General features: G+C 36.9%; 1 long non-coding RNA gene across 1 annotated transcript; it reads right to left on the bottom strand.

The window, feature by feature from the left end:
• Window positions 1-205: 205 nt before the first annotated feature.
• LOC121420776 lies at window positions 206-25,932 on the bottom strand. Its single transcript, XR_005970834.1, has 3 exons — window positions 25,828-25,932; window positions 14,765-14,848; window positions 206-714 (listed from the first exon to the last, which is right to left on the bottom strand). It is a non-coding gene; the product is annotated as an uncharacterized LOC121420776 (long non-coding RNA).
• Window positions 25,933-25,944: the final 12 nt, after the last annotated feature.

The following is a 25,944-nucleotide window of genomic DNA, read 5'->3' as shown; positions in this document are numbered from 1 at the left end:
CACAAAAAAATCAAAATGGCTAGCTCAGCAGCTCCACAGCATCCACTTCCAAAATATTTGCTCCATTATTCTAATTTGCTTTCACACTGCCAAAATACCCACAACCTTGGAAAAATCCCAGAGAAAGTTTTCATAATTTTCGTCTTTTTGACCACTATCTACTATATCACAAGTGCCACAGAACCTTGGGAGGGGGGGAACAGATGGGCTTTAGCCCCCTTTCCCCCTTTTTTCCAAAACCGTGTACAAAAAAGTCAGCATGCATGGTTAAACTCCTCCCCCACTTTCAAGCTCAGCCCCTCCCACTATCAAAGTCATTCCATGGCCCATGTTTTACTGTGTGTTTTTTTTTCTTTTTACAAATATTGCTAGTATTTTCACACTGGCAAAAATACCAAGTATTTTCTGATATGGGTAAATCAAGGTGAATTTCCTAATAAAAAAATACTGGGTATATATGCTCAAAAATCGAGTCAGTCTGAAAACACCTATTGAGGTGGGAACACCTAGCATGTTCAAAATGACATTGAAAACTCATTTCAAATCATGACTTTGATCGGTAGGACTTCCAGTGGAGGAATTGTCTTCTAAGATCAATATCATTCCATGGGGGGATTTGTGAAAAGACAAGAAGCTTTGAATAAACCTATGAAATTGCTACTTACATGTAAATCCCCACCTGAAGACAATCAGAAGTCTCGAGATAATTAATATCTGCAAGGAAAAATAAAAGAAAAATGCACTGTATTTCAGCAGGAGACCACTATTGTATGATTGGTTATGGCTGCATTGCTGTATCTGGCCAGTAGTCTGAAATCCGAACAGAACTTCTAATAGGCCATGGTCTAACTCTGTGCAAAAATTATGGGGAGCAAAATATTTACTGTACCTTTTCCATATATGCCTTGATTGTGAATGAAAATTCCTTTCTCATTCAAAAACAATCATGAATAATTCAATGAAAATAGAGGATTGTTATTAAAGATATTTTTGTCACAATTGACAACCCATACTTCAACCACAACTTTGTCCACCAGAGTTTAGATTAAACCCAATTTAAGAATACAAGCTCCTGTCTAAAAGTTGTGAAAAAATAGCCCCCAAAAATATTCTATATAAAAAGAAAATATGTGAATTATAATAAATTCAGGGAATGCATAAATTCACTAGATTAAGAGTAAATTTCACTTGTTAAAATTTTTTTATCTTTTAACAAGTGAAATTTGTTTGAACGTTTGTTCAGGGTTCCCTAACACAAAGGTTAGCAATCAATTGTATGCTTGATTTTCACAATTAATTATGTACATTGTAGTCAATGCAATCAATCATAGAAAAATGTTCTAAGATCATTGCCATTAAAAGCTTTGTATTATGGGTCCCAGGTCATTATGTTCATTCTAAAGTCGCTCCAAACTGAGTGATCCTTAATGTCATTCAATAGAGGAGTAAAAAGCAGGTGAAAATTCACTCTTTCTCTTGTTTGAGAAACTAGATTTTCCCCATACTCTCAAAATCCAAAGCCAAAATTCTTTTTAAAAAACTTGCCTTTTGAATGCCTTTCAAAATCAGACGAATTAGTCAAGGAAGTTTGTCACGTTAAACAAAATATCATCCGCATTATCCATCCAATAAATTTTTTTTTTAAGTATTATTTTCAAGATGAAGGGGCTACCTGACCCCTAAAATGAATAACCTTAACACATTTTCTTGTTCTATATTAATTGAAAGGAATAATAATATAGTATTCCTAAGATTAGGATTTTCCTCGCTACTTGTCTGAAAGATAATCTGGTGACTGTAGAGTCCGAAACCATGATCTGCGTAATATGATAACACCCTTCTGTTTCAGGACAATATGAGTAGGTGTGAATGGAGCTTGTATCCCATCATATCACCTTCCCACAATGCTTTTCACCCATTTTTTACTAATGACCTTACCCGCCCCTCATATTGTAGTAATCTTCTTTCATGAAAGGAAAGGGGTCAATGACCAAGAGATGGAGAAAGGACTTGGCCTTGTGATCTTCAAACTCAAAGGGAAAAGGTCGAAGGGAGAGGTCAAATATGAGAAGAGCAAGAGGTGAGATTTCTACTACATGCACTTCAGTTTTAAACACGACCCTATGAAAATCTACTTGAAAATACATGTGCAATTTTTTTCATACATTTAAAACGAAAGCCCATCTTGAATTACTGACATTGGAGTGTAACAAAGCAGAAAATGAGAGAGAAACATCCAAAACCAAAAATGTTGGAAAATGAGGCACTTGTTATTCAATTTATTAAGTTATTTAATCTACACTAACGCACAAAAAGTCCAATGGATTTATTTTCAAATTTTAACTGATTTGAATTGAAGTTTTTTTAGCTTTAAACTAAAATGTTTATGTTGGCATTTTGACATCAATTTTGTTTTCTGATTCATGTTTGTGGTTCCAGCTTCAAAAAATCAGTTACCCTCAGTAAATATGTAGAACCAAGGATGGATCCAGACAGGATATCTCATCAAGAAAGAGTCTTAAGATGAAGACTACATAAGATCATCAAGGTGAGCTTCTGGAAAGTTGTGTTTAGAGTAGAGACAGGTAGAGGGATATAAGATTGTTTGAGGGGGTCTCCAGAAAGTCCTTCTACCTGTCATCAAGTTCACACCAACTCTGAGGCTCAAGATCTAGTACACTGTGATCTGACCCACCCACACTCACCATGGACTTGTAGGTCCATGTTCATACCGACCCGACCATTGGAATACCCATAAATTTACAACAACTTGTTCAGGCTTTAAAAAACTACCAGATAATTATTTTCTGCATTCATACTACCAGAAGCAAACTCTATCAGGTGAAGTTCTTGAAGTGACAAACATGCACAGTATGGTCTAATTAGCAGGTGAGGAACAGGAGCACCCCAACTACCAAGTGGGACGACAAATTTCGCATTATTTTTCTCTCATTGAGAATACATTGGCGAACTCGGAAAATCCCTACACAAGTTCTTGTAATATAAAAATTAGGCCTACCTTATATTTATCAGGTATTTTTAACGAATACTACATTGACTACAAGTGTTTTGAATTCATGTTGTCAACAAAAATACCTGGTGTTTTGGGGGGTCATGGTAAATCAGGGTAATTTTCCCAATCAAAGCATAGTACATGTATGTATCTAGCATTTTTTTAACTTCAAGTCGGTCTGAACACACCTGCAAGCTCGTTCTCCATCAGCCCAAGTTTGATCAATCATGAGATCCTAGCCTGGACCCAGTACATTAAAGGACAAGTCCACCCCAACAAAAAAATTATTTGAATAAACAGAGAAAAATTCAACAAGCATAACACTGAAAATTTCATCAAAATCGGATGTAAAATAAGTTACATGTACATGTATGACATTTCAAAATTTCTCTTCATTTCACAAAAACAGTTATATGAACGAGCCAGCTACATCCAAATGTGAAAGTCGATGTCATTCACTCACTATTCCTTTTGTTTATTATTGTTTGAAATATTAAATATTTTTATTTTCTCATCATTGTCATGTGAAATGAAGTTTCATTCCTCCCTGAACACATGGAATTCCACTATTTTAACATTTTGTGCTTCAGGCAAGGAGGTCCTGATCGTCAAATTCGTAAAAATTAAAATATTGTATAATTCAAACAATAAAAAACAAAAGAAATAGTGAGTGAGTGACATCATCAACTCTCTCATTTGGATGTAACTGGCTCGTTCATATAACTATTTTGTTAAAAATAAGCGAAACTTTGAAATGTCATAACTTTCTTATTTTACATCCGATTTTGATGAATCTTCAGCATTGTGCTTGTCTGATTTTTCTCTATTGATTCAAATCAACATTTTTCTGAGGTGGACTTGAGTGTGGCCCTGATTCTACAATTCATTGCATAGATTTATTGTGTATGATTAATCTTAAACATCAGCCCCAAGATCAATCGCTAATGGCGCTGTCACACCTTGGCGTTTTAGAGAGCGTATGCCCGACGTATCAAAATTGCTCTAAAACGTCGGCATACGCTGAACTTTGATTTTTTTTTTCAACTCTGGGCTTATACTTAGCGTATCATAACGAGTTGGACGTATTCATAACGTATTAGTAACATATATCGAACGCTTCGTTAACTTATAAGTAACGTATTCCAACGAATGCTTAGCGTATTGCTGGCGTACACAACTTATGCCCTACGATAGCCTAACTTACGCATAGCGCGCGGCAGCGTATCGCTGACGAACACGTGTCGTAGCCTATAAAAAGGCTGCCGCTCGACTATTCAAATCATAACCGCACTGTACATCATCTCTCGAATGGCATGGGCATCTGTTCACCATTAAGTCTTCATGAGTTCTGATGGGTTCCTCCTGTGAACCCCACCTTTATATACCAATTCCTATAAACGTTGTCAATACGCCATTATACGGTAGCTGTAAGTTATAAACACGTTCAGTAAGTTTTGTGGTCGTCCGGAGCACGTCTTCATACGTCTTCATACGTCAATATACGTTGGAGTTAAGTTACACATACGTTCAAAGCACGTTACTCATAGGTTAGAAGTAAGTTTTAGGGTACGCTGGACATTATCTCGACGTACATCGACTTACGAGTAACTTACGAGTAACGTGTGTCAACGTGTATCAACGATCGCGTAACTTGCCTACAACTTATGGCCCGCGTACGCGGGACGTATGAGCCATACGCTGGCATACGTCGAAAAATCGACCTCGCCGTATGACGACGTATACCAGCGTGTTTTAGCGTACTCTTAACGTATGCAAAACTTACCCGTAACGTATTCGACGTACGCCAGCGTATTCGCCAAATTCCTCATACGTCGGGCATACGCTGTCTAAAACGCAAAGGTGTGACAGCGCCAAAAGTTTCATGATAAAGGGCCCTGATTAGTCCTGTATGTAAGAATGCTGAGATTCCAGAAACCCAATCTCCATCTTTTCTGCCCAAGTGGGGGGGATTCTCAAGCATGCTTGATGTATGTGTTGCATGTTTCAAAAGCATGAGATCCAAACCATGCATATTACATTAAAGGCTACAAGGATGAACACGGATGATTATCAGTCCGTGTACTCTGGGATGAAAAATTGAACAAATATTAAATGTGTCAATTGACGACTCAATGTTTTAAACAAACAATGCTTCCAAAAAGAGACTTTGTTTTGAATCTTTTAAAGCTTAACAACAAATAAGTTGGCATAAACATAAACCTTGGTTAAATCATTATTGAATGCAAAATGAATTTTGATTTTTGTTAACAATAGCTGATCGCGAACGTTAAGTTGGTCAAACAAACTTCAGTGCACAAAATATGGAAGCTGAGCTGCTAATTGTGTATGATTATGTGACTCATATTTTGGTTGCAATAATTGGCAGAAGAAATCATCATGCACAAGCCAATGATTTGGCATGTATGACAATTTGCATACTTTACGCCTTGAGGTTCATGTATATAAAGCAAAAGAGAAAACATTGAGCCCAATACATCAGTGATATCCAAACCTTTCAGTAAAACCACATCTAAAATGAATATTTCCAACCGCATCAGGACCCACTGCTGATTTCTCCTGATTCTATGAAGTCAGAGGTTCTCTACCCCGACGACCCTCAATACATGCTTGTTTCTAGGATGTGTTCACATTTGTTTGCCTGTCTGTGTTAGGGATGAAACTCCAATTGGTTTCTGGGACTGAGATGGTTTTATACAGTACATTTGATTATAATTACAAGCAAAAAGTCTATTCCAAGTTTAACAAGTAGAACGCCTCTGGCAGTCTTGCCTGCATTACGGAATTCGATATAGCAGCAGACTTTGAAAACAGCTATAGAATTATTATTCTCTAACGAATACATTCGTATGAAAATATCATGTCCATTGCCCCAAAATGACCTTTGACCATGATCATGTGATCTATTATGTGTGCAAAACAAGCATTTATACTTGGTTACCCTTATGTCTATGTTTCATGAAATATAGATCCGTAAACTTTCTAAGTTATGATGTCAATTCAAAAACATAACCTTAGGTTAAGATTTGATGTTAACGCCAGCGCTGCTGTCGGAAAAGGCGGCGCCTATTATAGTCTCATTTTGCTATGCAAGCGAGATAAAAACTTGAAAGCAATGCTGTTTCAGTAAATGATATAAGATGGATTGCATGAGAGAAGGCTTCTGATTGGTCAAATGCCCTCTTTTTGCAATTATGTAATCTGGTATATGTCCACGATTGTGACATACACCAGCAATTTCTGCATGGTAGCGTGTGTACAAAACCTCATCTGCGATATTTTTCCATTTCAATAAATATTTGCTATTTTGTTGTACAACCCCTTGGAATTTTGCGAAAATATGACTTTTTTCTAACATGATAAATCTATGAAAAAGGAGCATAAAATATTGAAAGCAAAAAGCAATATCCCAAAAGGGCAAATGAAATCTAGGACAGCTGTCATGCGCAGCTAGCCAGCAGGCCACAGCAGTATTACACCTTCAACTTTTACTGAGCGCAATGAATTGAATCGTATTGTGACGTCACCTCCTATAAAAGCCGTGCAACGGTCAGATAAATGTTGATTCAATTTCAAGTCAGAAGTGTTCCCATCTTATATAACACACATGCTAATTGTCATTCAATATACAAGATCACTCGTAGTTCTCTTGTACACAAAATACAAATACAAATACACACACAAGAAATTTGAAATCGAAGGATGCACACAGCATGCATGTACATGTACATGTAAGCCTAAATATTGCCTTACTGGGAGTTTTTAAAAGTTTGTACTGGAGAATGTGATCCCTAATTGCAGGAAATTGTGACATTTGTAAAGAGTAAAGGTCCTCTGTCTACTCATCTATTTGAAGTCTTTATTTGGATTGATAGTTGGCATTTCAATTGCACGATTCGAACTGCACAATTCGCATTGTGCCAAGTGAAAGGGCTCAAGAAAATATCCTGTACTACTGATACTCAGTTCTGAGCCTTCATAGAAAAAGGCTTCATGTATTCCAAGGGTGCGTTTATTCGACACTTTTTTACCCTAGAATCATGATTAGAATCATGATTCAAATCACGATTCTGCAGAATCACGATTGCGTTTAGTCGCAAACATGAAACAAATCACAATCAAATCACAAACATGAAACACGGAAAAAGGGGCGTTTGGAAAGACGTTTCTGTAGAATCACGAACGAAAAAGGTCGTATAAACGATATCGTGATTTGAATCATGATTCTATGACGTCATTGTGTCGTGCTTCTTCCGGGTTCGACTCAAAGGCGCGCGCTGTGTTTCGTGCAGGTTAATTTTCGTGTAGCAGTATTGCCAGTGTACTAGTACCGGTATATGCCAATTGTCACGTGCATTTAGGAATTATCATTCTGTGTATTGTACCCCCGGTGTTGTACTGTAGCGTCATTTGTATATTTCATTGTTTTCATCAATCATATCTTCAAGTTCCAAAGGCACAAATTAGACTGACGACGAACTCAGGGCTCTGCTTGTGCTTTGGCCTGAAGCAATTAAAAGCATCCCTTACCGGGATTCACAGAAATAAGACGATACGAATCCCTTTCAGCGGCGCTTGCGAGGGAGGGATTTCTACGGAGATGTAGCACCGCCTGTCGAGACAAAATTAACAGAATTCATGCCCAGTACTCCGGGCCAGTACTACGGCTACCGAACACCATTTTCGATGAACCGACAAGATTTAATACAAGTAAACAAAAACAATACGAGGTACAATACACGGAATTCTGGAAGTAAAAGATTTATTTTTCGGAAGCCGAGTAAACGTTGCACAAACGATCGCGCGTTAGCTCGGGCGGCAGCAAAAATCTTGCAGCCGACTTGAAGTTAGAAACAGGCGCGAAAATGTTGACCTATACTTCCTGGGTCAAACTGCGCACTGTGATGCGCACTGGATCGGCCCGAATTCAGGGAGAAACAGCGTTAGAAAGATGGTCGTATAAACGCTGATTCTGTCGGATCGTGATTCATGTTGCTGTTTTGAATCATGATTCAAATCGTGATTCAAATCATGATTCTGGGTTGAGGTCGCATAAACGCAGCCCAAGAACATCAGAAATCATTGTCAGTGCAAGAACGCACTTAACACCACACTTTCGCTCATCGCATGCACACAAAAAAGTTAATGCCAGCACATGTACAGGCAATGCATAAGGATGTTTCTTCACTTATGGTGTGTGCAAAAATGTTCTGCTATGGGTGTTCTTGCACCGGAATGATGAATTGTGTGTATTCTTCTTCCATGAAATAAAGTTATTTGTTAGAACCACACAGACAATGTTGGACCTACTAATCCAGAATTCATTTTCTAGTATATCTGAAAGTATGAAAATTGACAAGATTCCAAGGAGATCTCGTCCATGCCACGGTCTCTTCCATGCTTCTACATGGCAAATCCTTGGGACAGGTTCACGCTATAATATGCCATAAATTAGAAACACCTTGTTTTCTGTTTTATAAATTTCCCATTTATAATGATATTAAAGCAGTTTTAAAAAGAGAAAATTTTTAGAAAATAATAAGTTTCCATGCAGACAAAGCGAAAGGTACATGTACATGTAAACATGGCTAACAGGTTTGAGGAGTATATTTTTCACTTCTGCAGTTTTGATTTATTAGGTTTTTATTTGATTTTCAGCATTTTTCTCTGTAATATGGTCTAAAATTGTATTTCCTGAGGAATTCTGTGAATTCTGTTCTCCTGAGATCTGTGAAAGTTGTCTGTTATCCGGTGTCACAAAAGACTGTGAACTATTTCAACCATAGGTCAGGTCACAGATCTTAATCATTTATAAAACCCTAAGAAAGAAATTTTATTTTAAAAAAGCCTCAGTTCAGACTACAAAAGTGGTTCGCTTTCTGGAATGACCACAGCAATATCAACATAGCTCTCATGAACAAATTCATAAAACAGAAGCTGGGATTGACTACCTTGGCATTCATCATCAAAACTTGTAGGTCATCAGGTTTTCAATACCATCATCAGTTTGAAAACCATTTGTACATGTAGGCCTTGTTTGTTTTTTTCTGGTTGTGCTCGCAAGAGTACATGTACACCAACCCCTGCACCCCCCCCCCATGCAATCTGTTATACTTGATGTTCTAAAGAAACAAAGAAGAGCTGTGTGAACACATTGCACTGTAAACTGACACTGATAAAAGTTGAACAGCAGGAATAGCAGCAACAGCAGGATATCATGCCAAATCATTACTACTCAGGGTCCATCCGACTTACTAACACACAATGACTAAAACCCTAAAACAGGGCCTGCAACATCAGGCTAGGCAAGTACATAAACTTGGCATAAATCTGTGTAATATTCCTAGATGCATTCGCCCCATGCACAAACACAGAATACTTGGGCACTTCCTGTGATATATCACTTTGGTCTAAATCTATGTATCGTTGTCATGGTCAAATTCATATACGTACTGTAGTCATATGTAAAACTAACTTCACCCTCCTAGACAGTATCAGTGAATCATTAGTCTAAGTCATAAGAAGAGTCTATTATGTACATGCAATGAGGCCCATTTGTTTTGTTTTGTTTTTTTCATTGGCCTGCACTCTTATCAAAATTTATATTTTTTTAATAGGGGGAAGGCTTGAAGGGGCAAGTCTACATGAAGCACGGTCGCATGTATCTGCGGCAAGTTGGCACTTTCGAGAATACATTCCCAAATATTTTTTAACATAATACATGTATTTTTTTTTTTATTATAAAGGGGCAATCGTTAACACCGTGTACAAAAGTTAACTAAATAAATTTCAGAACAAGATGGCGCTGTTTATCTTATCTCAAAATGGGAGGAATGCTAATCGAGTGCTGCTCGAGTCCTCCTTAATGGAAGACTCAAATATTTTCATCTCATCAGGTTGACCTTTCATGGATTAAAATAAACCGCATCAACAAGTTTGCGAAAGGGGTATTAATGTGCCTTCAAAAAGATACATGGAGAGGTTGACAAACGCAGCAGCATGACCCCCAAAAGTCACCTCACTATATCATGTGTGTGGTCTGTGCAGGGACGTCCCTGGTCTGTGCATCCCAACATATTTTACATGTACATGTACTCACAAAGTTTTGTTTACCATTAACATCAATCGTACAGATTGTGAACTTACCGAAATTGTGTAGTTACATGCCTTCATCTGTAATTTGCCACCCCTAGTTTTATTAAATAGAAATATGGCTACTCAAATGATATCAGGAAAAATGTGGTCTCCAGAAATATAAAGAATGGAATATCCTGCCTTGGGCAGGTACAGTAATTCTTGTAGAAGGTGAAATGTGGAACTGAAAAGTTCCATTATTCCATATCTTTATTTTTTCATTTTTTTAGCTATTAAAATGTTAGACAAGCTTTAAAGGTCTGATATCACACCCTACCTAATACTACATGTAGTTGGGGGTAGCACTAGTGCAATGATTGTCAGGACTTATTGCCAGAAATATGGATTGGTTGTGCAATGGTAAATTCAGGGTCTGAAGGTTTTGGCCTTGGCGCAATGTATCTGCATGATTGAAGGAGTCACGTAGCCTAGCGAGCTGGCGCACTGCACCACCACACAAGAACTTTACTTGGGTACTTCACACACATATCCAAATATTACACCTTCAGTGTGTAAGCGTATTACGCTTCATTGCATCACTATGAAAAACATAAGTGATTTATTCAGAAAAAAGGTTGGAAAGAATGGGTTGCAAACAAGGCAATGCAAATTGCAGTTTTAGAAACCATTCAACAGGATCATAATATCACCTATCAACCCTACTTTCTACAGTGTATGTCATTTTATGCATTTCTCTCCATAAGAAGATGAAAAATTTGCACTATCAAGTACTATATCAGTCTTTTCCTGCATCTATCTCTATCCCCACTCTATATTCTCCCAGATTTGGAAATAAATTTTTTTCATATCTATGTACATGTCTTGCCAAACGAGGTATGTGGAACAATGAATTTATTGAATATTCGAGGTGAAATCAGTCATTGGCATTGGGTGATAACTGAGATTGACGTAATTTCAGCAAAGTATCTAGATAATCAGAATGATTCAGGCTTTCTTGTATCGTGTTGTTAATTAGATGAATTTCACCATGACGATCAGTTGATTTCTATAAAAGTAAATGAATATAAAAGTAATAAATATATTGGTCAACTTTTGATGAATATCCATAAAAGAATACGACAGCTTTGAATGTTTTTTTTGTTTTGGGGGGGGCAGACGTGATAAGCGAGCAACTCCCCCACATATATTCATAAATTATCATTTTTGGGTGGAACATGATTTTAATAATGAAACTATTTTTCTTGTAAAGAGGGTATGAAATAATTTGCCAGATGATACATCCATATCACAAATAAAACCCCTTTTCAATTTTTTTTTAGAAAAGGTTTTTTTTTAATTCATTCTTTGTCTTAATGAACGACTTGCTTGTCCACCAATAGGTCAGTATTTTGAGATCTCCCTGTAAATGCCGTGATTGCAGTTTCAAGACAAGTTTGTCAAAACTGTCAATAAAAACAAAATAAGTGGACATTTACCCTTTTTTTCCTGTAACCCAACTAAATAGCCTAATATATTCTAAATCAGATCAACTCATTCATGAATTTGAGAATCACATGTGACAAGAAGTGTTCATGTATATGAAGCAGAAAGAATAGAAAAGGGCAGCTACCCTCAGTAACTTAGTTCAACGCACTGCCCTTTCTCAAACGGCTGCACTTTTGGAGGCCATTGTCTACTCTGTTGGTCAATTCAGCAGTGGATGGAAAGGGGAGCGAGAACAGAAAAACGGCAGAGAGCAGGGGCATAGGAGAATGAGCGCAGCCCTCAAAAGATGTGTGCACACGTCTTCTGAATGTATATTTGCCTTCATTCTGTGGTAATATGCAGATGTCGCTGTAAACAAGAGAGGGAGGGAGGGATGTGGCGGGCAGCAGAGCTGATATTCAAAGCTTGGCAACAAAACGATTGGTAAGCAAGGCAGGAGGAAAAGTGCAAGTATTTATTGGCAATATAAGATGATTCCAGGCTTCTCCTGACAAGACGATATATGTCTATGAACACCTACACCTATCCTACTTGCACTTCAATGCAGGCCTGCATGTATGCATTGATGGGCCAAAGAAAATATTGTGAGCCCAAGAATATACCCACCAGGAAAGAAGTCCCTATCCCTTGCCAAAGTATTATTCAATCAATTTGTTATAAAATTGAAATAAAACAATAGATTCAACCAACAAAAGAATGAACAATGGAAAAAGTAAAAAAAAATTAATGAATATTAAAATAAAAATCACAAATAAATATCAAACAAAATATCAATAACCGATGTACAAAAAACTGAAGAAATGAAAATTAGAATAATCAAATCAATTAATCATTAAATTCAAAAGTAAATGAATGCATACAAATTTTAGAAATAGATATTGAAAAAAATATTCAAATTCATTTGATATTTCTGAAAAAAAAATGAACACTGAATTTGGATTTTAATTCATATTTTCAGTGTAGGCCTGCATGTGTACAAGCCCTTTTCCCCTCGCCCCCCCCCCCAAAAAAAAAAAAAGAATAAAATAAAAAAATAACAAGAAAAGTTGTTTATAGGCCTAATTGGAATAATTATCAAAATACATTACAAAGCATAGAGCCATGTACAATGCTGCACGATACTCTTTTATCATCAATCTTATGAAGCCAATGGATTTTGCTCCATGCAGACTACCAATATTTGATACACTGTCCATTCCTTAGCACATGACGCCCATGCATGAACAGCACTGCGCTCAGGCAACATCCAAAATGGTAAAGGTCATGAGAGAAACTGTGATGGGGAGGAGAGGGAGAGAGAGTGAGTTGTAACACCATCCCATGGAAATGCCAGGACTTGCTTTATAACATCATTATGTATGAGTGTACTAACATTACCAATGGACTCTGCCTGGAGATCAGTGGTTGGCATGGAAACCCAAATTGATGTGTATCCCATTCATCGGGATAGTCTGCTCAATCCAGACAACATCAAGTTGAGTAATCAAACTTTTACTGGAAATCATTGTCATGCCACAAACATTATATTGCAAAACAAAATCCAAAGATTTGTGTTTGGTATAAATCAAAACATACCTACAGGTATACATGAATAAATTTATTTTTGCATAAAACAAAAACAAATTTGAAATAATATCAAATAGATTTACTTTTTGCCCCCCCAAAAAAAAAAAAAATCAGATTCCAAATATATGAAGAGAAATTTTTTTCTCTAATTTTTCTGCTTAATATCAGGATGAATTTCCCCTTAAATATAAAACTGATTTTGAGAATTATCTAAAAAAAAAAAATCTGTGCTAATGAAATAATTTAAGCCACAATTTAAGATATTTTACACTTCAACTTGCCAAAACCATTTAGTTTTATTTCCATAAAGCTCTACATTTTTTCTCTTTTTTAAGTTTGTAAGAACATGTATATGAACAATGTGTATTTGTAGAATTATAGAAAATTTAGTTTACAAAGTTTAATAGATCCATGCCTATGAAAAATCACATAGGCAGGGTCTAGAGCTGTTGAATCACATTCCCTGATTATTGATGTAGCGATGATTTTCCTAAATGACAGCAAATGATCAAAAAGAACAGCAGAATTTGTTCTTCTTTCTCATGTGCTTTCAATGGTTTCTATGCCTCTTTTCAAAACTTGGGGATGAACCACAAAATCTTGTCACTATCACAAATTGGCTTTATGAAAATAACACCAGACAGGAAAAAAAAAGAAAAACAAATTATTTCCTATTGAGCTAAATTTTGCTACCATGTGTTGTGCATTTACATGCTTTGAGAAAAATAAGAAGAACAAAGAAAAGACAGAGTTTTTGATAAAGATTGCTGCATATTTTTTTTTCATTTTTTATAAAATAGTACAAATCTACTTTAAAAAGTTGCATGCAATAATGGCCAATGTCTGAGAAGATAGTGCTGCCACGAAGTGAACGCTTCCATGCTACAAAAAATGAACAAAAACTAAACTGTATCAAATAAAAAATGAGCTAACACTACAAAACCATAGTCTCTGGAATCCTGATTCATGTTTGTGAATGCCTAGGAGTTCTATAGGTCTATGGGTTCAGAAATCTGAAGCCTTAGTTCAACTTGGCTCTTGTGAAATACACGTACATGTATCAAAGTTTGTTGGCCTATCACTTGACATAACTCTGTATAACCTCCCCTTGTCCTTTCTTCCCTAATCTTTTTTTTATCCTTCTCCTCTTTTTTTGTAGATTTCTCAAACTGGATCATAAAGATATGCAATGAAAATAAAAGGCTACAATGATCAAAGCTTTTGAAACACAATAACATTAAAATAATATTTCAAAAACGGGGAGGGGAGGGGGGCTCAGTAGCACATGGCGCTTGCTTGAGCCAAAGCACTCGCTTGGGTGAGAAAGTTCCAGTCATTTGCTTTTACACCGCGACCATGGAAAAATCCCTGAAAACATGGGTAAAAATCTGTTGGAATTCTGAGATGGGGTCAGATAAGTTTCCTGATCAGAGAATACCTGGACGACCTGGTAATCTCTGGGTCAGCCTGAATAACACCAAGAGAAGAATTATAAAGAGAAATGAAGAGAGAGGAAAGAGAGATAGGGAGAGTCACAGGTTTCTTTGGTTCACTATCACCATAAATCAAACCAACAAATAGACATACCTGCAGGCACTTTGCTTTCTTGCCTTCCTAACCTCTGCCAACCAGTTGTGATTGATGAGCGCAGCTTGTTGAGTTTTACAGTCTCTGGGAAGAGAAAGAAAAGTGGGTAGGAGGAAGAAAAAAAAACAACATTAGATTTGTTAGTTTTATATCTATTCACATCGAGTTCATTGAACCTGGAGTTTATATCTCCCGTCCCTGGTCCCTGGATGGATGTGTAGCTGTTTGGCATTTTCTTTCATTAGGTGGTTTCAAACCGCCTCGATTACAAGAATCCCTGTTAAATTACGAGAATTTTTTTAGGCTAAAAATACCCATTAATTTATTCGTGCATTCACATCGCTCTGAACAATACCCTTCGGGATAAGTTCCTGAAGTTACGAGCATGCGCAGTATGGTCTGATAAACAGGCATGGCGCGAGATTCAAAATCACTAGCCCAGCAGCCACCCACAGCTCCCGCGCCCAACGACACTCTGGGATAAAAAGTTCCCGTAAATTGCTTTCACATCGCCAAAATACCTGTGACCTTGGAAAAATCCCCGCGAAAGTTCTCGTAATTTCGCCAAGTACCTACTATTTAGCGGGTATTTTCTTTCGGGGAAATTACGCGTAGTTTGCTTTCACATTACCAAAATACCTTGTATTTTCTGATCGGGGAAAATTTCCCGATCAGAGAATACCTGAAACTGGCGAACTTCGAGGCGGTCTGAAACCACCTATTGTCTCATTTTTTTTCTTCTTCTTTTGGATTATTGCTATGACACAGGCACTACTACAAGGTACCTTGCAGCTTTTAAGTTTATATTGCAAGAAGTACATGCATGTTGTAAAAAAATGTGATTTTAGTATTTCAATGACATTTTATTTTGAACTCCTTTTTTAAATTTAAACTCTTGACATTATCCAGTATCCTGTCAATATAGAAATGCAAACTTGCATAATTACATGTATTCAATCATTCTCACATTTCATGAAACCAAAATAGACTTTGTTACCATTATGTATCAAAAACATACTTGTTACAAATTATATACATGTATGTAGGAAAACAAAATGCAAATCATGTTCTACTAAATATAGAATATTTAACACAAATATGATGCGATGTTTGAGTTGTACATGCAAGCACTGTATGTTTTTAATAGTACTATCTCTCGTGTCAACAAGAATATCTCAAGTATCTCTGAATAATTTGCATCAATATGTACATGTATGGAAAGAATCTTCATGACCTCAAAACAAGAACTTGACTCCTTATACGAAAGAAACAATATCAGTCAACAACAAGCATCATTTGAATTTTGCCGGTGATTTTAACTTAATTACAATTTAAAGACTATCATGTACATGTACATGTAAGTAATAAATCAGACAAATTCTACCAATCAAATGTTCTAATTAGCACACATCGGATGTCAACAATGAATTCATGAACTCTCAACTCATGTTTTTGTCTATTGCCTCTATATCCACATGTAGGCTACATGTACCTGCACATTACATGTTCAGCTGAATACGTCACAAGGGATGTATGGTCAAGAATCCTCGAAAATCGGCTCTTCTGGCTTGAGAGAGGGCAGTTTATTTACTCAACAACCAATTGACCTTTTTTCCTACTTTGGAAGTGATTATTAAGACGTGTTCAAATGACTCTTCAGGAACTGCACAACCCACGCAGACTGTGTCTCAGTGGGCTGAACAACTTCATGTATATTTCTTATTCTGTATATTTGTTATCCAGTACAGATATTGGTAACAAGTTGAATTTCTTACAGGTTGGGAAAAATGCAGCCTGGATAAAAGAAAATACCAAATGTTCTTGTTGCAATCTCATCATGGGATTTATTTTTCAATTTCTTTACTATAGAAAACAGTTTATTCAAATAATTACAATAAGCATATATTTATCACCATGCTTTATCTATTCCATCAAGGTTTGTTCTTTACAACAAAACTCACATGTACAAAGGTACATGTATATGTTAGATCCTGCCATTTTTGTTTAAAATCTCTTCAGAATTTGCTTAATTTATTTAGTAAGCACTTGTTACAGAATTTCACTTCTGTTTGGATCAATCGGTATTGTTGATTAAAGATATCAGGAGTTGCAAATAAACTTTTAAACACTAAACATATTTTGCTAAAATATTTCTTTTAGTCTCCATTGGTGCTCCAAACAGGTATCCGAGATATCTTCCCGACAAAAAATGGTTTCCGCTATCACCAAAATGCAACTTCCAGGAGTCTAAGGGTGTGTTTATGCTTCCATTGCGAAGACAGAATCAGTGTTTTCACACATTGTTTCAAAACATTGATCGGAGTGTTGTTTATGCTTTCTTTTTCAATTTATTGAATTACGATAAAACCTTTTTTTAAAGCAAAATATTGAGGTAAATCAAAATTAGATATAAAAGATCATGCGATTGTAAACAATCAGCAAGCAATGTGTTTGTGGTGGTTTGTTTACAATCGCATGTGAGCTAGGCGGATGATCTTCTATATCTAATTTTAATTTACCTCAATTTTTTGCTTCAAAAAAGGTTTTATCGTTATCTAAACAATAGTACCAGGTGTTACTATATTTTCATATAGAAAAATAATTCCCTGAGTTTCGTAATTTTGTCAAAATAATGAGATTATGAAATAATGAAATTTTATCTAACAGAACGGGTGACAATCTATCCCAGCCACGTGAAGTTCATCGTCGGTTTATATTGTCTGCTGCTATTCGTTGAGTTGATTTGCCTTCAGGTTCGAATATATTCACTTGTTTGTAAGTACATGTAGTTATATCATTATTTTACTTCTCATTATTTTGGTTATAGAGGGAAGAGACTCTGTCTGCATGTGGTCATGCTGGAATTCATTTTCATGGATTTGACATGCGGTGCAGCTACATGTACCAGCTGCATGAGTTGGTAGCGAATCGGCATGCAAGTTGAATTTACGAGTCATCATCACCTTCGTAATTCCCTAAATTTACCTCCATCCACGTCACTTTGTTGTTCTAGAGCTAGAAACTTTATCATCATTCTCTTCATCTTCAAAATAATCAATTTGAAAATCTAAATCTAGATAAACTTCTGGGTTTTCTTTCATTTTGTGATCAAAGTTTTCAGTGAGTGTGGAGAAAACGTACCCTCGCAACAGGTTTTGCATGCAAATGGAGCTTGACGTGGGAGAGCCAATCACGTCTCTCGTACATTCATGCAAGTCATCAAATTCGAGTCAATTCAGAGACCGATGCAAGGCATATTTTGGAGAGGCATTTCAGCTCTTTTTAATTGGAGATTTCCACCTCATGTTTTATTTTCGTTATTTTTGAATGACCAAATGATAATCCCCACATCATTACCTTTCCACTGATATATAATAAGGCCATATTCATATTCAATATATTTCTACTTTAATAACACAGGGCACGGTGGCTCAGTGGTAGAACGTCCACCTCAGGAACAGGAGTTCATGGGTTCGATCTTCGGCCGAGTCATACCAAACGCTTATATAAATGGGACCTCTGCCTTCTTGCTAGATGCTCAGCATTTAGATTGGAGGAGGGTGCAAAATTACATATTATTATGTTATGCAGGCCCCAATGGTTGAGCAGTATCCTAACTGATGTGGCTACCCTGGGTAAATAAAACTTTATTATTATTAATTTACCTTTTCCAAAAGAAACCTTGTTTTGCTTAAAATGGAATTTTCATTTTTTGATCAAGTTATATTATAAACAGAAAATGATTTTCAGAAACAACGGCCATTTTTTTTTAACAAAGAGCCACTGCCCCTTACTCTTTACTGTTCTTGGGATCTTTTGGTACCCTTTTTCATCTTCCCTGTTTATTTCAACGTGGACCATAGACATTTAGGCTACATACCTGCCAACCACTAAACTGTCAGCCAATCACATCCATGTTACGAACATGTTTGGCTGGTTTGTTTGCATGCTCAATCTGCATTTAATAGAAACATGACAACGAATGATCAAACTTCGAAGAAAGAAACCAACATGAGTATTTGTCATAAACAAGTGGAATGCCTCTGGCCGTCTCACCTGCATCACGCAGTTCAATATAGCAGCAGTGCTGACTTTGAAAACTACTCTAACTCGCACAAGATGTTCAGTGATACATGGTTACTATTATGTCCACTTTTTATGAATTAGACCAATAAACTTACAGAGATATGATGGTTATTCAACAAAAAACCCCAACATGGCCAAAGTTCATTGACCTTACATGACCTTTGACCTTGATCATGTGACCTGAAACTCGCACAGGATGTTCAGTGATACTTGATTACTCTTATGTCCAAGTTTCATGAATCAGATCCATAAACTTTCAAAGTTATGATGGTAATTCAACAGATACACCCAATTCGGCCACTGTTCATTGACCTTTGACCTTGGTCATGTGACCTGAAATGCGCACAGGATGTTCAGTGATACTTGATTACTCTTATGTCCAAGTTTCATGAATCAGATCCATAAACTTTCAAAGTTATGATGGTAATTCAACAGATACACCCAATTCGGCCACTGTTCATTGACCTTTGACCTTGGTCATGTGACCTGAAATGCGCACAGGATGTTCAGTGATACTTGATTACTCTAATGTCCAAGTTTCATGAATCAGATCCATAAACTTTCAAAGTTATGATGGTAATTCAACAGATACCCCCAGTCGGCCAAAGTTCATTGACCCTAAATGACCTTTGACCTTAATCATGAGACCTGAAACTTGCACAAAATGTTCAGTGATGCTTGATTACTATTATGTCCAAGTTTCATGAATCAGATCCATACACTTTCAAAGTTATGATGGGAATTCAACAGATACACCCAATTCGGCCAAAGTTCATTGACCTTTGACCTTGGTCATGTGACCTGAAATGCGCACAGGATGTTCAGTGATACTTGATTACTCTTATGTCCAAGTTTCATGAATCAGATCCATAAACTTTCAAAGTTATGATGGTAATTCAACAGATACACCCAATTCGGCCACTGTTCATTGACCTTTGACCTTGGTCATGTGACCTGAAATGCGCACAGGATGTTCAGTGATACTTGATTACTCTTATGTCCAAGTTTCATGAATCAGATCCATAAACTTTCAAAGTTATGATGGTAATTCAACAGATACACCCAATTCGGCCACTGTTCATTGACCTTTGACCTTGGTCATGTGACCTGAAATGCGCACAGGATGTTCAGTGATACTTGATTACTCTAATGTCCAAGTTTCATGAATCAGATCCATAAACTTTCAAAGTTATGATGGTAATTCAACAGATACCCCCAGTCGGCCAAAGTTCATTGACCCTAAATGACCTTTGACCTTAATCATGAGACCTGAAACTTGCACAAAATGTTCAGTGATGCTTGATTACTATTATGTCCAAGTTTCATGAATCAGATCCATACACTTTCAAAGTTATGATGGGAATTCAACAGATACACCCAATTCGGCCACTGTTCATTGACCTTTGACCTTGGTCATGTGACCTGAAATGCGCACAGGATGTTCAGTGATACTTGATTACTCTAATGTCCAAGTTTCATGAATCAGATCCATAAACTTTCAAAGTTATGATGGTAATTCAACAGATACCCCCAGTCGGCCAAAGTTCATTGACCCTAAATGACCTTTGACCTTAATCATGAGACCTGAAACTTGCACAAAATGTTCAGTGATGCTTGATTACTATTATGTCCAAGTTTCATGAATCAGATCCATACACTTTCAAAGTTATGATGGGAATTCAACAGATACCCCCAATTCGGCCAAAGTTTATTGACCCTAAATGACCTTTGACCTTGGTCATGTGACATAAAACTCATGCAGGATGTTCAGTGATACTTGATTAACCTTATGTCCAAGTTTCATGAACTAGGTCCATATACTTTCTAAGTTCTGATGTCATTTCAAAAACTTAACCTCAGGTTAAGAATTTGATGTTGATTCCTCCAACATGGTCTAAGTTCATTGACCCTAAATGACCTTTGACCTTGGTCCTGTGACATGAAACTCTAATAGGATGTTCAGTAATACTTGATTAACCTTATGGCCAAGTTTCATGAACTAGGTCCATATACTTTCTAAGTTATGATGTCATTTCAAAAACTTAACCTCAGGTTAAGATTTGATGTTGACGCGGCCGTCGCCGTCAGAAAAGCGGCGCCTATAGTCTCACTCTGCTATGCAGGTGAGACAAAAAATCAGTATTTTCTGGCATATATTTTTGAAAGGTGGTTATATGTTGATTAAATGCATCATTATCTTGTTTTCTTTCTTTTACCGTTTTTCGCCCATCAAAAGGGGGATAAAGCAGTAATCGAGGATGCGAAGTTAAGCGTCAGTACCGCGGAACCCAGACAAAGTCTCAGTGGAGCATATCCATGTCAGAAATAGACTTGTTTATCGGTCTAGCCACTAGGAAACTCTGAACAAAGATTTCATGCCGATGTCCCAGATTTGGACACTTAAAACAGGGATTCCATTCAATTAATTTTTCATTTTTGACACTCTATAAATTCGTGTTCCACGCTTAGTGCAAAAAAACACTGTCTATTCAAGAATCAAGTCAATAGATAATAAGTTTTTCTGTGGGCCCAGGGGTCTTAATCTCATTCAAAGACTGGACTTGGGAGTGACAACTGGGGTTAACTGCTGCAAGCACTAAGCATGCGCTGTGTCCTGATTATCTTCCTGTGTTAGTTGATAAACCTACGTGGAAGCCTGGATGGGCTTACAATACTGTCGAAGTCGGTGCAAATTTCATACTCTATTCAAACTTTAGTTCTAGTGAAATCAAAATCGGACAAAAATTGCAGTAAAACCTTCGGCTTCAGTCAAGATTGCGTAACACATAACAAACACAAGGCTCAACATTAGCAGAAATTCACCCCGGGCAACCATTATTAAAAAAAGCTAAGTTTTGTGGCCAGAATCAGGCAACCAATAATTTTCAGAGTAGCGCAATTTTTCTCCCGATTTTGCAAGCATTTATCAATTTTTCTACAGTTCAAAATACGAGCCTGTTAGTCATGCGCCCTTTTAATTTATCTAGAAAGTCATAACAGTACGTAACGTAGCTATTATCCAACCACCATGCCGGCCAGCCGGCAGGCATGAGTTTTATTCATGAAGCCATTGCAGCTGTTCGCTAGCAGCCTATTCAAACTCAGGGAGCTGCGATACGAAATGTTGCTGCTAAGAAATCTTCCACAGAACTTTGAAAATCTATTAAAAGTCAAAGTCAAATTTTACACCAATGAAATGCCCTTTCTACAGCAGGCCTACTGCTAAAATCTGATATACCCTGATTATTTGCAAGCATTAAAAAGAGGAATTATCACCTCTCTTTTGACTCAAAAAGACAGATTTCCAAATGAACACACATAAAAAACACATCTATTGGTGAGTACATCACAGTCCCACATGTGCATTTGTATGTGTGTTGATACTTGGTTTAATAAAGCTGTGTCTTTTCTAGCCAAAAATAAACAGTTTCTTTCTTTCGTGTTTGACTTCTTAAACCACTCTTGAGAAAGTAAATACTTTGGGAAGGCATTTCATTGATATGAAATGTCATTTTTTTTCCAACATTTTGGAATATATAGATAAGGTCTATTTCACACTTTTTTCCAGATATAACTTTTGCTATTTCTTATGATTTTTTTTCTTTCATTTTTTTGACAGTGGTTAAACTTCCCATTGTTATGCCTGATTAAAGAATATATGTTTCTACTGAAAAAATGAATAATAATACAAACTAAAAGATATTAAAGTAGAAATGCACCATTCCCAAAAGGTAAGTGAAAATTATTTGCTTGGCTTTTAAAGGTTAAGTCCACCCCAGCAAAAAAGTTGATTTGAATAAAAAGAGAAAAATCCAACAAGCATAACACTGAAAATTTCATCAAAATCAGATATAAAATAAGAAAGTTATGACATTTTAAAGTTTCACATATTTTCACAAAAAAAGTTATATGCACATCCTGGCTGGTATGCAAATGAGGAGACTATGATGTCATCCACTCACTATTTCCTTTGTATTTTATTATATGAAATATTCTAATTTTCTCCTCATTGTCAAGTAATACAATGATTAATTCCTTCATGAATGTGAAATTAGAATTGTTTAATACTATATGGTTCAGTCAAGTTGGTCCTTATTGTCAAATCTATAAAAAATGAAATATTGTTTAAATTCAAATGATTAAAAAACAAAAGAAATAGACTCTAGTAAGTGATGGACATCATCAACTGACTCACCTACCTAGTTGTGCATATCACTGTTTTGTGAAAAATTGGTGAATATATTGGCAAAACATTAGCAAATTTTGCTACATTTTGCGTGAGACCATCAGCTCCGAGGAAATCTAAAGTTGTCGACAAGCTTCAAGAAATTGTCAGTTTGCAAGCAGAGCCAGAGGTCTCCAGAAAGTAAGTAAAATGTGATAGAGATACCATCCAAATTTATGGCATTTTAACTCCGGGGGGGGGGGGGGGCCACTTCCATTCACGAGTGAATACCATGCGCGACCATGGGGTCTCGAAAAGCACCCCAAACACGTAATTTCCATATTCTGAAAATGCACCCCTTAACAAGTATTGGCGTGTGAAACCCTACCCTTAACAAGTACCATAAGTAACGGAGTATTAACCGCACCCCCAACTTTGGACTAAAAAAAAAAAAATCTTACATTTAGATGCATATTTGAGGTACGAAGAAACAAAATCTAAGTTTTTAAGATTTCAAAGTATCCAATTCCAAAGAGATTACCGGTATGCGGAAATCTGCTGTTCTTGATCAATTCATCTACAAATGTTAGAAAGAAAGAACGGTCCCGACAAGTTTGGCAACTTACACACTCACTCACCTCACAGTGCACGCACACACACAGCACTGCCATTACATTGCAAACTTCGATACAGTACCACTCATGCCAGTACATCAAATTATGATCTGTGTCTTTCCCAGCGTAGGAGGAAGAAACATTCACATTTCTTGCATCACAAACTCACAATCACTTTCAGAAATTTGATGTCTTAGCATGAATTTTGGATACGGGATTACAGGAAGGTTCAAGAAACAAAGAAATTGACATTTTTTCCAGTTGTTTTTTACGGCTTCGTGCCGTCTCTCTCGTGCGTGGTTTACATGGTATCTTATGAAAAGCAAACAGGAAGGAAAAAAAAAGCTGGCGCGAAACGGGACTTTGAATAGCGCCAGCTTAAGTCGCACTATAACCACATTACAACGCAATCTCTAAGCTCACTCAACTCTCGCTCATCGGTGACAAAATATTACCGAGTATGCTTGGCGTCTCTTTTAAATTAGCCAGGGAACTTCACTACTTTGAATCGAGAATAAAGTCAAAATTAGTGTCATGAGGGTGGGTGCGTTTGTTATGGACAACATTTAATTAAGATCGTGATAATCGCTTCCCATTACCCGCGGCTCATACCCCTCTAAACGACATTGCCTGGGCGGCTACGCCCGGACACTCGATGCGTTGTGAACTGGCAGACATCGTATATGTACGGGAGGGGTTACGGCGGGCTGGCTCAGACGACCCGTCACCGTGTATAAACCGCACGGTTTATACACGGTGTATAAACCAACTTTTGCTTTTATCCCGCCGAGAAAAAGGTGCGGTTAATACACCGTTACTTACGGTATTGAAAACAAAACGATACTCTTGGCGAATGTTCCCTGAAATGAACCCCTAAACAAGTACAGGATTATTTTATTGTAATGGGTCCTTCAGTCGTCGGCTTTACCTTATTTGGTTTAGTACGACCCCACCTTCTACACCTCGCGCAAATCGGACTCTAAACAGGAAGTGTTGGGGCAAAAATGACATACTTTATAAAACATTTTAATTTTGTTTTATCATCCCCGCAAATTCGACCCTAAACACATAATTTTCCTAGTGAAATAGATACCCTTTTTTCATTATTTTTGTGTTATTGACAGCCTTATCACGTTACGTACGTAACGTGGCCTTACGTAGCCTATCGTGAAAAAGACATCCTCTTTACGTGTTTTTTTGGTCGCGAGTGGCCCCCCCCGGCCCGGGTTTTAACTTCCATCTGAAACAATCATCTTACCTTTGTCTGCTTGATTTTTTTTCTAAATCTTTGCAAAACGATCATGCGCAAACTAAGGTCACACTATATCATGGCACTTTTATTCACCCGAGCGCACACTAGTCGATCATCCTGGAATTTTGAGAACGCAATACCAATAACTTACGAAACCCGTGACCTACTTTACCACGTTTCCAATTTACAATTCCGTCAAGCTAATTTGACTTTGGGATCTTGACTTCCGCTTGGCATTCATGATTTAGATTAATTTTGTGTAAACTGTGAGAAATGTTTGACAGAAAATCAACTTAATGATAATTTTCAAAATGGGCGCAAATTATGGTCACCCCATCATCATGATCATACACAGTACGGCATTACTAGTTTCAAATTCACAGACAATACACGAACAGTGCAGCTTGTATAATTGCAACGCACGTCGAGTCAACATGGTCAAGATACGGACTTTTAAAATCCTTTTTTTCATTAACAAGTATTGATCTTAGAGACTAAAAAATACGGAAACTTAAGATTAACATCGATTATACATACATACGCGTATACGAAACCCGTGACCTACTTTACCACGTTTACAACTTACAATTCCGTCAAGCTAATTTGACTTTGGGATCTTGACTTTCGCTTGGCATTCATGATTTGGATTAATTTCATGTAAACTGTGAGAAATGTTTGACAGAAAATCAACTTAATGATAATTTTCAAAATGGGCGCAAATTATGGTCACCCCATCATCATGATCATACACAGTACGGCATTACTAGTTTCAAATTCACAGACAATACACGAACAGTGCAGCTTGTATAATTGCAACGCACGTCGAGTCAACATGGTCAAGATACGGACTTTTAAAATCCTTTTTTTCATTAACAAGTATTGATCTTAGAGACTAAAAAATACGGAAACTTAAGATTACCATCGATCAAAAGTAACTTATACATACCCTGGTGAGAAAATGTGACCTCATAGAGGACTTTAAAGCGTTTTGGTCTTCCTAAGTTCGACTGAATTGGGTTCGACAGTAGACGACCAAATCCCGATGGCAAATTTTAGTCTGGTA

The sequence above is a fragment of the Lytechinus variegatus genome, chromosome 1, assembly GCF_018143015.1.
Source record: "Lytechinus variegatus isolate NC3 chromosome 1, Lvar_3.0, whole genome shotgun sequence".
Classification (NCBI taxonomy): domain Eukaryota; kingdom Metazoa; phylum Echinodermata; class Echinoidea; order Temnopleuroida; family Toxopneustidae; genus Lytechinus; species Lytechinus variegatus.
The sequence above is the reverse complement of the archived record's forward strand: the minus strand, read 5'-3'. Positions and strand labels throughout refer to the sequence as shown.